At 41.4% G+C, this 12895-nt stretch overlaps 1 long non-coding RNA gene across 2 annotated transcripts in view; it reads right to left on the bottom strand.

The window, feature by feature from the left end:
* Positions 1 to 8795, bottom strand: part of LOC146398029 (uncharacterized) — a 473250-nt gene extending 464455 nt beyond the window's left edge. For both annotated transcript variants that reach the window (XR_014820816.1, XR_014820817.1), the window contains exon 1: positions 8700 to 8795. This is a non-coding gene — a long non-coding RNA (uncharacterized LOC146398029). The remainder of the gene's footprint in view (positions 1 to 8699) is intronic.
* Between the last annotated feature and the right edge of the window lie 4100 nt (positions 8796 to 12895).

A 12895-nucleotide genomic window follows, 5' to 3' on the forward strand; every position in this document is an offset into this window, starting at 1 on the left:
AATATTTTTATGATTACCAGAGACCACATTCTGTGCTAAGAGCTTTATTCACTCTGTATGCTTTAATCCGTAACAACAAACCCTCTCTATCACGGAGTCAGTTGAGGCTTAGAGAGATTTAATGATCTTATACCAGGACACAGGGCTAACCAGGGGCAAATCCAGCATTCAAATCCAGGCAGTGAATCCTAGAGCCCAGAGTCTTAGCCGTTTTATAGAGGACCGCCCATGATAGTCACACATACCATTTGTTTTGCCGGCCAGGAGCATATTTTATTGATGTGTATTTCCCTAGGCAGCTATAGGCACAACAGAGGTCAACCATATTCAAGAATGTGTGATCAACTATTTTAAAAACAAAACAGAAAAACAGATCGAGTTAGTCAGGTGAGATGTCTACAGTGGCCACTGCATGACTCATGCAAATATTGTTTACCTATTATAACCCCAAATTCCAGCTGGCCTCAAAAAGGATGATTCAGTGATCAAATAGAAACCTCAGCTAAGTTGCATCTGAGTCTAAAAGAATGCCTGGCATTTGATGCAGCTCTAGAGCTGCCATGCCCAGTGTTTGATCCCCAGGGAGACACAACTGGGACTCCTGGAATTTAATAGATTAATAGAACTGCTTTTGTGTTTGTTGAAATGCTTTCCTTTGCTCCCATCACTCTCCATATATTGTCACGACTGGAGCGAGACCAGGCACCTGAAAAGAACCTAATTAGCACGGTGCCAAGCTAAAAGAATAAAAGAACTAGTGAGTGGACAGGCGTTCAGAGGATAAGGTGCAGTCTGTTGGGGAGAGCTTTGCTGAAATCCAGCTTTTCAAATTGAACTTTATAACTGAGAAGCTTGCACTTTTGCATGAGATTTAATAAAGCATGCGTTCCTTTGGAGAATTGTAAACATCCAGGCACTTAAAGAAAACCCAACTATTTTTGTCTAAGGGTAAGAAAGCAGGGCCCACGTTAAAAGAGTTAAAAGGTAATGAACTGATCGTTGGGGATTGAATTCATCTTGAATGACACAAGTTGCAAGAAAAGAAATAGAATGTAGCTAATAATGTTTTATTGATAGTACACAAAATTATCCCAAGTAACTTCTTAGCTACTTGAAAGCCAACATTCTTCTACGAGAATAAATTTCTGCTCCTGTTCTTATTGTTTGATTGGATTTGAAATTTGCTTTTGATTAGATAATATAACTATGCATATTCAACAGATTAACCCTCTCACCTTCATCCTTGTTACTTAATTTTTGATCCTTTGGAGGCTCAATTACTTCCAAATAGCTATATAGAGCTATATACTTATAAATTGACATACCTGTATACCTAACCATTCACACAAGAAGTTTATTAGTATAAAAGTCATCACTGGGAGAGTCTGGATAAAACCCCACTTTTTCACTGGTAAATGGATGCATTTAAAAACAATCTCTTAATGGCATTTCCGAACTGGCTTAGTGGTTAACGAATCCAACTAAGAACCATGAGGTTGCCGGTTCGATCCCTGGCCTTGCTCAGTGGGTTAAGGATCCGGCGTTGCTGTGAGCTGTGGTGTAGGCTGAAGACACGGCTCGGATCCCATGTTGCTGTGGCTCTGGAGTAGACTCGGCAGCTACAGGTCTGATCAGACCCCTAGCCTGGGAACCTCCATATGCTGCAGGTGCGGCCCTAGAAAAGGCAAAAAATAAATAAATAAAAACAATCTCTTAAAAATCAGATTTTTTAAAATGTGGTTATGAATGAAAATAAATGCAAAGAATGGGGTATGAATTGTTACTGTTTAGCCTTCTTAGCTGGGAAGGACAACCGTATGGTTTTTAAAGCATAGGCTTGGGAAAAACGGACTTCAATTGTTAGCAGTGTTGTCATTCTATGCCTTGAGTGCCTCATCTGTAAAATGGGTATACAGACTGTGTAGACCGAGAGGAGCCAGGTAACCCACTTTGCATAGTGCTTGGCGCCTATTAAGAACTCAAACTTTAGAAGTAGGCATGAAAATTTGACGGGGAAGAAGGAAAAGAAGAGCAGTTACAGGTGTGAATGCATTCGCGTGCACACCTGCGTGTCCATAAGCCCAGAATGCTTCCAGAACGTCTTTGTCTTTATAATCATCTTAGGTATTTGCTTTCAGAAAATGAGGGTGTTTGTTTATCCATTCTTAAGCCCAGGAAACATAGCACTGGAAAGCTCATTTACAAAGCTGGAACTGAAAACTAAAAACTCAATTTAAGTACATGTCTCACTTTTTCCCAGCAAGGTACTGAAGTAGTGGATAAAGCCATATCAGAGTTTTCAAATCTCAAAGACGTCAAATCAAAGCCATAGGTCAATAAACTATTGCTGTCCTATGCCTCCAGTTTTTGTCCTAATAGGCTGCTCAGGCTCCTTTGAGTCTTTTTCCTTCAGGATTCCATTGTACATTTGTTTGGCGTCTGTTGCCTTTATTGCTCTCACATTTGAGAACTCTAAACATATTCTTTTAAAAGACCGAGCTTTCTCCTTCTAAACCACCACCTCCCCACATCCATTTTAAAAGCCCAAGAAAAAAAAACTTGGCACTAGAGCAGGTGGAGACCGAAGGGTACCTCTCTGCCATATCCGTTGTCACCACTACCACCAGTTAAGCCCCAGGTCCTTTGGTATTACCAGATGCACTGCTGGAGGGAAAAGGTTGGGGAAGTGCTGACAGAGAGGTGGGAGAAACTTAACCTGCTGGCAAACAGTGGACAGACATGAAAATAGAACCGAGCAGATATATCCAGTTCCCTGCCACCTCTCCTCAAAGGACCTCACTCAAGTCAATATCACCTTGGCTCCCATGACAACCACTGACAAAGATAAATAGATGTCAGATACCCTCTTGCTCCCCAGACTTCTCAGGGTTGGTAGGGAACACAAAGGCAAAATTCAGTTTGAGTGAACACACTGCATGACCACTGCATGAAAAAGCCATAGAAAGTAGGCTTGCCAGCCCATGCTGTTAATCTTGCCTCTGCAGGGTTGTCAGCACCCTCTTAAAAAAAGTAGGTGGGCAAAATTAAGAAAGCAGTTTTGGATGGCATTTTCACACCCTGTGAAACACACGGTCTATTTCCAAGCAGACGTGACCCCAGGGTTACAGGATTTGGGGGGATGCATGCCAAAAGAAAGCCTTCTGACCACAGGAGCATGGTCTACATTTTAAAATTCATGCGTCTCTACAGCAGGTGATTCAGGGACTTTCTTTGAAGAGACAATGAGACAAACATCTGTAGTGACTTTGAGCCACAATGTCAAGTCCTAGAAAAGTCCACGCTTGCCTCTGCAACCTCAAGCTCTCAAATAAATTCCCTCGCCTGACTCACAGGCTCAACAATGGATTCCCTCTATTTGACAGGGGGATTGTATGCCAGGGGGAAGAAAATGACCCTTGTTTTTGGAATCCCTTTTGCCTTTATGAAGTTTAATGACACTGAAATTTTCTTCAAAACATTATTCTACCTAGGACAAAATCCCAAATTATACATATGTGTAAGCTGCATTCCACGTACTGCAGTACTTAACAGCTAAACTCTAAAATCCAATAATCTTTCTCTGCTTCTAGGTTGGTCATAACAGCCAGGGCTTTGCTGAAGTTTAAAGAAAAGTCCTATTTATAACATTGATCGCATAAGACCAGACGCCCCTTCTATACTTCATATATGTGACTACTTTTCCTCGCTCTCTTGAGTCCATATTGACTGCTTAATTCTGTGCTCCTATGGAACTTATGTACCGTGTCTAGTCTGTGTTCTATGTGGTAAAAGTACTGTCCTGGAAGCCAGAAACTTTACAGAAGGAAGGAAGAGCACACGACTCCTGTGGAAGAACTAGGAGGACACCAGAGAGTTGAAGGTCTAGTGCTCTCTATTTTCTCCATGACTTTGAACGTAAACACCTCTCCCTCAACAAGGAAGTAAGCCTGAAGGGGGTATCTTTATTTTCATGGTATGTAGAGCTAGAAGTAAAAAAGAGCCTCTAAGCCCCAGCAATTTAACAATTCCTTGAGTTGAGATTCCTTTAGCCAACTGTGTTAAATCACACGTCTTCCAGTCCCCCTCTTTTTGGGGGGTTTTAATTCCGAATCTTAAAATAATATTCAGACTCTCTCCCAGCACAGTGCTCTGATGGCAGAATGTCACATAAAGGGAAGAGATGTGGCCACGACCTTGAAGTAAGTTAGCTGTGCGGTTTGCTGGTATAACGTCAAATCCTAGATCTGCAGCTTCCACGTGGAGCTAGAAGATTTATTTATGTATTAGCTTCACTTTATTTACTTTTTTTTTATTTCCCCAATACATATTTTCTACCATACAGCATGGGGACCTAGTTATACATACATGTATACATTCTATTTTCCTCCCATTATCATGCTCCATCATAACTGACTAGACATAGTTCCCAGGGCTACACAACAGGATCTCATTGCTAATCCATTCCAAAGGCAATAGTTTGCATCTATTAACCCCAAGCTCCCAAACCACCCCACTCCCTCCCCCTCGACAACCACAAGTCTGTTCTCCAAATCCTGGGAAATTTAGTTCACAACCAAGTCCTTAGCTTCTAGGTGGGGAGAAGGAGTTCCCGTTGTGGCTCAGCACATTAAGAACCAGACTAGTACCCATGAGGATGTGGGTTTGATCCCTGGCCTTGTTCAGTGGGTGAATGATCCAGCCAAGCTATGGCGTAAGGTCACAGATGCAGCTTGGATCCAGGGTTGCTGTGGCGTAGGCCGGCAGCTGTAGCTGCAACTCTGATTTGACTCCTAGCCCAGGAACTTCCATATGCTGCAGGTGTGGCCCTAAAAAAGAAAAAAAAAATTTTTTTGCTTTATTAAAATGTTTTTCCTGTGCTGAAAAGTTATGTTTACAAACATCATAGGACACAGCTGATAAGTGATTAAAAACTAACTTGAAACTGTAGATTATCATCTCAGACTGCTTTGGGTTGTAATTTTCTTTGAGGGTAAGGATGCCTCAGGCTGGGGTTTTTCCTTTTTCACATAACTCATTCAGAAAAGCAGCACAGTATGACAGGTCTTCATATGCACAAAACTCTTCCCTTTTTTGTATGAAAAAGGGAATATTAAGATGCAGAAATTGTGATTGTTGGGAGAGGTTTAGGTATGGGTGTGCTCTACCAGATTTTTTTTTTTTTCCTTCCCCAATGGCACTGCTTTTTATGTCTATCATCACGGGTTTGCAAGAAGCCCTTCTAAGGGGGAGGACACCTGCAGGTCATTTTCTCTCAAATCAGCCATGTTCTCGGCGTTTCTAGTTGGCTTCCTTCTCTTACTTTCTCTTTAATCGGAACATGACTGAAATTAAATGAATCAACCTGCTCTGAAAGCCTATTTCACAGTCCCCAGTGGGTGCTAGTTGAATTTTTATTCCTTTTTAAAGATTCACCTAGGCGTTCAGTAACATGAAAAGTAAATGACCTCCGAGTGTCTGCTTTTAGGTTGAAAAGATTCAGCCTCTAAAGCCAGCGACTTTTGTGCTCCTCCTGCCCTTGAAAGGCTGCAAAGCCTCGTTGGATGTATGTTTCACAATTTTCATTCTCCTGTGAAAAATGAGGATGTTTATATCTTTGCTGAGATCGTAAAAAGACCCAGGTAGAAAACATTTTCCATTACAAGTCTCTGTTCCTGTCGTGTCACTTGGGGTGGAAGAAATGAACCGGATCTGATCGCAGGCTTGTAAAAATGTGAACTAAGTCCCGAGTGATATTAAGCATCACCGCCTCCCCACCTCCCTTCTCCCATCTCAGGCAGCCCCTGGAATACTTCCCGCTGAACAGCCTTCTTCCCTCATGACTCTAGGGTGGCTGTGCAGTAAGACGGATACATGGACTACAGGTATTTGTGACACTCAGCCTCCAAAGAGTTCTGGGCTGTGCTGGGGGTAAAGAAAGTGATTTGGTGCCAGAGGATAGCTCAGCTGCCAGATGTCCAGGGACAGACAGCAGCTGCCTGGGGTTGGCCTCACAAGGGCTGCTGTTTCAAAAGAAACCTTGGGGAGGGAGAGAAGTGGATGAGCCGAAAGCTGCCTTCATAAACTCATCTTTGCCTCCCCATCCTTCCGTCTGGCTGAGTTCTAACGGGGCTTTGTTCTGTTCTCATCATCCTCACTCACATCTTGCCTGATGCTCTACGGACACAAAGAGTCAGGTGCTTTAAAAAAAAAAACACAGTGGGTTGAGCAGAAGTAAAGTGCTCCCTGCCCGTGGCTGTGCGAATGAGGCCTGATGTGGCCATGGGGTAGTCTTGTCGGAAGAAAATCCCTGTATCACCTGTGATCAGTTACCTAGAGGACAAGTCGGGGGTTAGTCAAGACCTCAAATTGTGTGGGGACCTTGCCGACAAAATATCAGAACATAAAAACATCCATGCCATTTTCTGCTAAATGAAACCCAGGGCAAATGCCCAGGGTTTCAAGATGTTCTACAATGTATTGTTATTAGGTTGGTATAACTCTATCCCCAAATTTGCATTGATCTGTCTTTTACACAGGAATTTTATCTTTTATGAGCTTTCGCCAGTCCTGAAAGATGGCTTTATGTCTTTTTGAATTCCTCTAGCAAATCCCCATGACTATGAACAAATATTTCCAAATCTCCCCCATTTCCTAGAACTGATTCACCGTCTCTCACTTTTGATGTTTTTGTTCTTCACCCCCCAAAAAAAATATTCAGGTCATAGCAATTATCTGTTGCTGCATAATCACAACCTCACAATTTAGTGGCATCAAAAACAAAAAAACAAAAAACAAAAACCCATCATTGCATTTTCTTAGGATGCGGGGGGTTGGTTTGCCAAGGGTTATCTAGGAAAGCCTCAAGTCTTCTTGGGTTGGCAACTGGGCTTGGTCAGGGGCGTGATCCAAAGTGGCTTCCTTCACACACCTGGTCCATCACCTGAGCTCACTGGGATACTGAGGCCTCTCTCCCCTCACGGCCTATCATCTTTTGGTCCTTGTAGGCTTTCTCCCTTCAGGACATCTCCGTCTGGTCTCTCTAGCAGGGTAGCCACACTCATTTACATGGTGGATGGAGACTACGCAAGAGAAGAAAGACTCTGCCAGACCTCTTGAGCCCGAAGCCCAGACATGGTGTCTGTAACTTCTGTCACCTTCTAGCATCCAAAGCCATTCTCAGCTTAGAGAATACTCAAGGGAAGGAGAAAGAGTCTCCATCGCTTGGAGGAAGAGCCACATCCACAGAGAAGAATGGGAGGAATTACTGGCATCTATCTTTGCAGACAACTGACCACATATATCATCCCATGAATTCTAGAAATATAAACACGGGGGCTGGGGTGGGGGTGGGAGGAATACATGTAGGAATCCAGTAAGTATTAAAGTGTACGATACAAATAATTTGGAAAGCTCATCTAGATGATAAACTGGCGTGAACGCATTAGTTAGCCATTAAGAAAAACAAATCCAGCTCAATGATACAATGGGATAAATAAAACTTCCAGAGTCAAAAGAAATACTTTTTAATCAGAAGGTGGAAGACATTTAAACCAATTCAGAGAGACATGAAAATAAATTCTGACTGGTCTGACACATCTTAACCACAAACGTTAAACGTAGAGAGCCAAACCTCTCAGGGGTCTGCCTCTGCTCAGAATAAATATATAAGCGAATGTTACTCCTTCCCTAAGAATGAGGGGAGGAAAGCCGTGTGATTTTTATGATTTATAAAAATCATAACCTTTTTGGAGCTTATCAGAAAACAGAGGTGACACAGTCCCCAAATAAAAAGAATCTGAAAGGGTCACGGCAACCCTAAGGAGACATCAAAGAAAAGGTTTTCACCTGGAGCAGCACGAGGCTGCGTCAGCCCCCTTAATAGGAGGTCAGAAAGCAGCCACCCTTTTAGCAAGTTTCTAAAACCAATTACAGGCCAGCAGACGGCTTAGCATGCCTGGGAGCCCCAGACCAGGAGTCCACATTCGTTCGCTGCCTCTTTTGCAGGGACTTCCACGGTGTTCATGTGACACCCTGGGCTCAGGGCTCGAGACCCAAGAGAGCCTCATTCGGGAGCACTCAGCATGAAACCACACCCCCTTTCCTAGAACCTTCCTTCATGCAAAGTCAACGTCCTAAATCACCGGGGAAGGGGCCGACAACCTCTCTGTCCCAAAGGGTCAAACCTTCACTGCCTCCTCCGAGAGAAACAAAACAAGGGCATCAGCTACTGAGGTCCCAGGATGGATCAAAATCCTTCCTGGCCGCAGTCACAAGGAACAGAAGCAAAGGTAAACCTCCGCCTGGAAACAAAAGAGGCCTGCCCCCCAGGACAGGGCAACACGGTCCCGGTTGAGGGAGGGGCCGCCGCATTCCTGCCACCAGTCTGAGGTTGCTGAGATAGAAAGAGAAGCAAACCCCTGCTGCTTCTGCGGGAGAGACGGAAAATGTCCTCCTACCCCAAGAACCCCCTCCCCGACCACGCATATAAGGTCGAGTTTGGATGTCACAGCAGAGGGGCAGGAATGCCAGCAATGCCCCATCCCCCAGCTGCAGGCACACCACCACGCCTGCCTGAGACTGAGGCCGGAACAGGAGAAAAAAGAACTCCCCAGCTCACCCCAAGTCCTGTGGCACCAAGCAACACACAACAGCAATTTATCACCAGGAGAGGCACAAAAACATAAAGAGAGAGCTCTTACTTGTTGACGTCACACGGGGCCTGCTGAAAGCTTAGGCTGGAGCAGGACAGGAGAAAGAGCCTCCGGCATCGCCGAGTCTGCCCAGAACACTAAGTTGCTGCAGCCCACCACTGAAGGAATTTAAAGTCTCTGGTCACTTAAGGCAATTAGCAACAGCCGTTGGAGATCTGCTTGATCACCACCTAGATTGACTTAACCACCCACACTAACAACGTTGAAGAAAAACAGGTGTGCTCACTTAAGGGCATCGGTGCTGGTATTTGTCTCCGTCTTTACTGGTATGTGTAACCAATGTCCAGTCTTCCAACAAGAGTCATAGAAAGGAGAAGGGAGGACAGGAAGAGAGGGAGGAAGGAAGGAGAAATGAAGGCAGAAGCAAAGCCCGAATCAGAGATGAAGCTGTAAGAAATATCAAACACGGAATTTTTAAAACTGTCGTTAATATGTTAAAATATTTAATGGAAAAGGTAGACAATATGTACGGACAGATGGGAAAACATAAAAACGATTCACATGGAGATGCTAGGGGCGAAATTAAACCGTATAATATCAGAAATATAAAGACTCCTGCCATGAGCTTATCAGCAGATGTGATGCTAAGAGATTCAAGGAAGTGGAAGAGGGGTCATAGAAATTATTAAAACAGAAAAAAAAAAAAAAACTTAAAAAAAATCATGTACCATGCCAGACCAAATGGTTGAACATACATGCAATTAGCGCCTCAGCGAAAAAGAAAGAACAAAGCAGAAGAGATATTTGAAGGTATAATGGGAATGAATTTTCTCATTTTAAGGAAACCAAATCATAGATGGAAGAATCTTAGTGAACCCCCAGTGGGTTAAAAACAAACAAAAAGACTCAAGATATATATAACCAAGCTGCTCAAAACTAAACATAAAGAGTAACTCTCAAAACAGTACCAGAATAGAGAACCATTACATATAGAAAAGGCAAATATGAAAATAATAACAGATTTCTTGCAGAAGCTATGCAAGCCAGTTTAAAGATGGAACAGCCTCTTTAAAGTTTTGAGGAAAACGTTAACCCAGAACTCTTAAACTCAGCAAAAGTATATTTAAAAAACTGAAGGCGCTATAAAGCATTTTGCTTCTTCAGATACATAAATTTATTGCTGGCATGTCTATACCGTAAGAGAGCTTAATAGATGCTATTCTGGTGGAAAGTTGTGTGGGCCCCTGCTATCAGAGCTTCAATAGGTATGAAGCAAAAAACAGAACTAGAATGAGAAGCAGACCCCTCTAGAGTTATAGTTGGAGACTTCAGCATACCTCTCTTGGAAACTGATAGAACAAGCATAACGTAAGTAAGGATAGAGAAATCTGAACCACACTGTTTGACATCTGCAGAACACCACACCCAACAACAGCAGAAGGCACAGTATATTTTTCAAGAGCATGTTTTTCACAAAGGTGAAACTTTGTGCCGTGGAACAAATCTTTAAAGTTTTAAAAGAAATTTACACAAAACACATGCCCCAAACCATAGGAACCACACTAGAAATAATTGAAAGATACATTAGCCATGGGTCCAAGTGGAATGCACAGGGGAAAAGAGGAAAAAAATTGAATTGTGTGACAATGAAAAGACAACATATTAGCATTTGTAGGATGCCATTAAGGCAGAATGTAGAAGGATATTTATAGCAATAAATGATTATGCTAGAATATTATATAAACGTTCAAACCAATGGTCTAGGCTTCCCTCTTAGAAACTAGAAAAATAAGAGCAAATTAAATCTCATAGAAATAAGAGCAAAAATTTTTAAAAAGATAAAACAGATAAGTAATCAAAACTCAATGACCAAAAGCTATTTCAGGAAATCAAAGCAAATTTTGATCAAAACCTGAAGAGAGAAGGTATAGTTTACCAATATCAGGGCTAAAAGAGTGCATATCACTCCAGACCTTATAGAACTTAAAAGGTTAATAAGGAAATATTACCCCCCAAAATTTATGCTAAGAAATCTGGCAATGTAAATGACATAGACCAATTTTTTGAAAGACACTACTACCAAAGCTTACTCAAGAAGAAATAGACCAATTTCCATTTAGCAAATTCATTTTATAATTTAAAATGTTCCCCCCACGCACAAAACCCAAAAACAGAACAAAACTGTAGGCCCAGATGGCTCCATCAGTGAATTCTACAAAACAATAAAAATTAATAGCAATATTACCAACTGTACAGAAAATAGAAAAACAGAGAACACTTCCGCACATTTTGAGTGCAGCATTTCCCTGTTATCAAAACTAATCAAAGATATTACCAAAAAAATGCAAAGCAATGTCTTCTATTAAGATAGAGATATAAACCCGTCACAAAATATTAGCAAATTAAGTCCTTCAATATGTAAAACAGGTAACACAACAGGACAAATTAGATTGGATTTTAGGAATGCAAAATTGGGCTCAATATTAACAAAACCAATATACTAGACAGTTTCAGCAAAGTGAAAAAGAAAAAAATCAGTAAGCACAGAAAAAGCACTCGATAAAATTCAGTTTCTACTCATCATAAAAATTCTTGGCAAACTAGGAATAAACAGAAATTTCTTAACTTGATAAATGATATCTATGAAAATCCTGCAGGAAGCATTCTCCTCATTGATGAATAACTGAATGTAAACCTCCTCAGATGAAGAAAAGTCATATCTACTCTTGCAAATTTTGTGTAACATTGTACTAGTGGCTCTACCACTTTAGTAAAATGAAAAATATAAATAGGGGGCTATAGATTGGAAAAGAAGATATGAAACAACTTCTTCACAGAAAACATAATCCTTTACATAGAAAACTACAAAAAATTCACAAAAGAATAAGTAAGCTTAGTAATGGTGGAGAATGAAATTATACTGCATTTCTATATACATAGCAAGGAACAATTAGAAATTGAAATGAAAATAGCATCAAAAGTTATAATAGCACCTAAATCAAGAAACACTTAGGAGTTTCCATCGTGGCTCACTGGTAATGAACCTGATGAGTATCCAGGAGAATGAGGGTTTGATCCCTGGCCTCACTTAGTGGGTTAAGGATCCAGTGTTGCCATGTGCTGTGGTGTAGGCCAGCAGCTGCAGCTCCAATTTGACCCCTAGCTGGGAACTTCCCTAAGCCACAGATGCAGCCCCAAAAAAGACCAAAAAAAGAGAGAAAGAATAGATAAACAACAAAGACCTACTATATAGCACAGGGAAGTGTATTCAATGTCTTATAATAACCTATGATAAATAAACACAGAAATAATTTTGAGAAAAGATACATAATATCTGTAGGCAAAAAACTACAAAGCATTGATATGAGAAGCCTTTTTTTTTTTTTTTTTTTTTTGGTCTTTTTTGTCTTTTTAGGGCTACACCTGAGGCATACGGAGGTTCCCAGGCTAGGGATCCAATCAGAGCTACAGCTGCCAGCCTACATACACCACAACCATAGCAACGCGGAACCCAAGCCAAGTCTTCGACCTGCACCACAGCTCAGGGCAATACCAGATCCTTAACCCACTGAGCAAGGCCAGGGATTAAACCCGAAACCTCACGGATACTAGTCAGGTTTGTTAACTGCTGAGCCACGATAGGAACTCCAGGGGCCATGTTTTAACAAGTTACATAAACAGAAAAATATAATAGAGTCATTGATTAGAAGGAGGGCTGAATATCATCAAGATGTTATTTCTCCCCTAATCAGTCTACACGTTGAACATAACCCCCATCAAAATCCTTCTGTGTGTGTGTGTGTGTGTGTGTGTGTGTGTGTATGTGTGTGTGTGTGAGATTTGATAAACTGATTCAAAAATTTATATGGAAAAATGAAAAGATCTAGAGTAATTGAGACAATTTTGAAGATTAAAAGCAAAGTTGGAGGACACTATACACATATTTCCAGGCTTACTCTAGAGTTCTGTCCGACCCTGTGATATTGAGAATGTAGTGGACCTATAAATGAATAAAACAGAATCTTTATTTTGCTGCTTATTTTTAATGTTCATTACCATTTCATCAAAAAATAATTCACTTTTTGTTTAACCACCCCCCAGCTCCTGCTTTTTTGTATTCCATGACTCAGCAAAGAGAGGCAATCGCTTTCCTACTTGTGATCTGCTTTTTTCCCCTCTCTACAGAAACAGTGGTTCTTTCCCAGGGGTTTTTGAAGCTTTCTTTTTGCTAAATCCATGGACTT

This window comes from Sus scrofa, chromosome 12 (assembly GCF_054392235.1).
Source record: "Sus scrofa isolate SSC_HxYL_T2T_F1_AM1 chromosome 12, Sscrofa_HxYL_maternal_Yorkshire_Landrace_v2.0, whole genome shotgun sequence".
Lineage (NCBI taxonomy): Eukaryota > Metazoa > Chordata > Mammalia > Artiodactyla > Suidae > Sus > Sus scrofa.